Raw genomic sequence first — 3,545 nt, 5'->3', positions numbered from 1 at the left:
CCCCTCCCCCATACTGTGTGACAGTGTATCAGGTGTTGGTAAACAAGATCATGATAGATTTCTTTTATTGCTGTGACAGTGAGTGACTGTTGAGTGTGATACAGACTATTAAAAAAAACCCAACTTCTTTCAATATTATGAGTTACTAGGCATCAATTAGAGAGTTTGAAAATCTTTCATTCACACGTAATTATCAAAATATAAATCATATAAAAGTAGCATAGAAAAAAAATTCTTTGCTGACCTTAAGCATAAATCAAGTACTATTTATTAACAGAGACCTTGTTAAGCTGTAAAAATACGCCGTTGTACCTTATATTTCTTATGTAATCCCTTATGAATTGTGTAAGGGGGATAGCGCGAACGCAGTCCCCCGCTAACAAAAATTGCGCACTCGAGTTAACCACATTTGGGTTAATCGCAAGGGTCAGCATCACCGGAGTGCAATGGTGAGCCTCGCCCTGGGAAAACCGCCTTCGTGATCACGGTATCTCCTGTGCCAGGTAAGTATGCACGAACATGATCATCCTGAACCCTAACCTTACTTGACTGACCATCATTGCGCTGAACCTTCTTTTTTATGTTATTTTCCTCATTTTACAAACAAATAAAATGATTACTCTTTCTATAATTCGTAGTATGCTAAAATAAAAATTTCCAAATTAAAAATAAGAGCATGTGATAGAAATAAACAAGTTTGGCTTTATAAACTTTATTCATTTACAAACATAATGGGCTAGAAAATGTTAACTATTGATATTTATTTTCGCGTTTTTCTTGTGTCTAAATCAAGATGATTTCAAATTAGATCCAAAATAAAGTAATTAATAGTATCTCAACCACCATCTTTAGATTGATTTGCCAGGATAAGTTTGTTTAAGTATAGAGGTAAGCCAAGTTTTCTTCTATCTCAAATTGACCTTAAGTTTCTCCCTCTCACGATTAAGTCGTTTGGGGTATTACTTATAATATCAATTATGAGGAACTTGCTATCTAGTGAGGGCTATCCCTCCTAATATAAAACTGAACATTGTGGAACTACATTCTTTGGCATAGTAACAAGATCAATATAGCCCAGTATCATTTTATTGGGAAATTGACTAATAACCAAACTAGAAATTGATACAATTCCAAATTTTCTTCAATTATATGCAAGAAATGTCTATACTTATGTAATCATTTTACAAATACTTCAGGAACTACTTTTCTGGGCGGAGCTTCATTCTTTCATGAAGGTTGGCATGCAAGGTTCATAAAGTAATCGTCTCACGCATTTAGGCACTTTCATTTTTAGTGCAATTTATATTTTTCGGAAATTAGTTTTCCAGTTACTATGTAAAAAAAAAAATAAATAAAATAAAATAAAAACAGCGGGTTTGTGGGTGGTACCATAGTAAAAAAAACAGTGGCAACGGGCGTATCTCTACGTGGGGAAAGTACAGTAAATGTGTTCTTCAGTCTGCCCCTCAAACATGCCAGTTTCTTCCTTCACTAACACTGGTCAATAAGAGCTCCTAAACAAAGGAAGAAGGCATTAATGATAGTGATTAAGGAAAACTGAAAATTGTAAATGGTAACATAGCCATGAAGTGTAAAGAATAGTAAATTAATTGGTTACATAATTACGACTTTTGTTATTATAGATTTTAAATGTTGATGTATAAGGAATTCGAATGTTTATCTGCAAACAAAACTCGAGATAGATCCTTGTTGCACCAATTTACAGGTGAAGCAAAGTAAGAATATTACCTAATGTGCATTAATTTAATTGCAACAGCTTTGGAATCGCTTTCTCGGCCTTTTGGCTAAGATCTCTTTTGCTACTTCCATACTTAGTACTAGTTGCGGGACCTGCTTCTCGGCCTTTTGGCTAAGATCAAAGTGTAGTATCTGTTCTTATCAGCTTAATGGAGAGTACATAATCAGGTTCTTTTTGCATGGAAGGAAGAACACAGATTTTGACTTTCTGGGGGTGAAAGTAACAGAGTTACTCCTTTGTTGTTTTAGGCGGCAAGCAGGGAACCCGGTATTTTTCCATTGCTGTGGTTATTACTAATACCATGCAGTGAGAGGAAACATACCAGGGGGGACTGCAAAGCCCCAAACCTGGTCCCACGGGACCCCACGTGGGTGCTTCACACACGTGGCTATTCCCTCCTCTCTGTACTTCCTTACTTCGTACTGGCTGAGGGACCTGCACTCATAGAAGTGTATTCGTCCCAAAGTCCCTCCCCGGTAAACCATCACCTTGCGATCGAGTGGGTTTGTGATGGCGAAAGAGAGGTCGGTACACAACTCTCGGCCGATCCTCCAGGAATACCGTGATAGTGCGGGTACACCCTGGTAAGGGGGTTGTCATGTGTGTGTGGGTGTTCGTGTGGGTAAAGCAAGATGGACGACGAAGGGCCAAGGGGAAGAAACGAAGGAGATCGACAGCCGGAAACAAGAAACCGAATGCTGACCATATGGTTCCCTGCACCACCATCCTTCAAATGCACAGAGAGGACGCAGGGATGCCCATGGGAATGTGCGTCATCGGGGTGGTCTGGCTGCAAGCAATCACTAGTCCGACATCTAAAGGAAGCCCACAACAAGAAAATCAACGAATATATGAACATGTGTGCAGGGTGCTATCTGGTACTGACTATCCGGCCAAGCAATCACACGTGCATCCTCAATAGGCAGATGAGGGAGGAGCAAAGGGTTCCCCATTTTCGTTTCCAGTGCGACGTGCAATACTGCCCCTACTCTGCCCCAACAAAGAGAGGATTGAATAACCACAAGGTAGCAACACATGTACGGCAGTGGAGGAGGAGAGACAACCAACGTCAGGCGGAGCAACGACAGGGGAACCAACAGGCTGAAGGCAATCCAGCAAGCGCCTAGCCCTCACAGGAAGTTGGGGAAAATAGGGATAATGAGCAGAGGGAGCAACCACAGAATTACGAGCAACAGCAGCAAAGAGAAACACAAGGGCAACGAGAAAGGCACAGATGGACCCCTCCACCCAGGGATGGAGAAGTGGAAGGACCAGAGACACCACGCACCGTCTCTGGGAGAAGTACACCAGTGTCACCGCTGAGCCCAGACGATCAAGAAACGCGACTGAGGTCGATAACGCCGAGCCAGCTGCTCCAAAATGAACCCTCACCAAGAGAGGAATCACAGCACCCAGGGGACCTCACACCCCTCTTGCACATGCCAAGAATGCCACTGTCACCTCTAAGCCCCGATGAACAACATGGTGGAGACAGTACCCAAACAGGGGAACAGATAATGCAAAGTCAAGAAACAAATGAAGGAAGCCAAAGTAATCTCAGTGAATCCCTTACACCACTATCGCAAAGTGAAGCAACTCAAACACTAAGTGGTGAAGGCAACACACAGGAGCAGATTGGCATAACTCCTGAACCAAATGAAGAGCGAGATGAAGCTGAGGAGACATGGATACTGGAGCCGTTTCTGGGCACAGTGTATGAGATCCAGCGGAACCTGGACTGGGCAAGATTTGAAGAAGTACTGATTGAGATCGAGGTAGCAATTCA

General features: G+C 42.1%; 2 non-coding genes across 2 annotated transcripts; one reads left to right on the top strand and one right to left on the bottom strand.

Moving 5' to 3' along the window:
* Positions 1 to 348: 348 nt before the first annotated feature.
* LOC121856639 lies at positions 349 to 511 on the bottom strand. Its single transcript, XR_006087012.1, has one exon. It is a non-coding gene; the product is annotated as a U1 spliceosomal RNA (small nuclear RNA).
* A 1,339-nt stretch (positions 512 to 1,850) lies between these two features.
* Positions 1,851 to 2,051, top strand: LOC121856640. The gene has a single exon (XR_006087013.1). It is a non-coding gene; the product is annotated as a U2 spliceosomal RNA (small nuclear RNA).
* The last annotated feature ends 1,494 nt before the right edge of the window (positions 2,052 to 3,545 follow it).

This window comes from Homarus americanus, unplaced genomic scaffold, assembly GCF_018991925.1.
Source record: "Homarus americanus isolate GMGI-L3 unplaced genomic scaffold, GMGI_Hamer_2.0 scaffold275, whole genome shotgun sequence".
In the NCBI taxonomy this organism is placed as follows: Eukaryota; Metazoa; Arthropoda; class Malacostraca; order Decapoda; family Nephropidae; genus Homarus; species Homarus americanus.
Note: the sequence above shows the minus strand (reverse complement) of the source record. Positions and strands in the feature narration are given on the sequence as shown.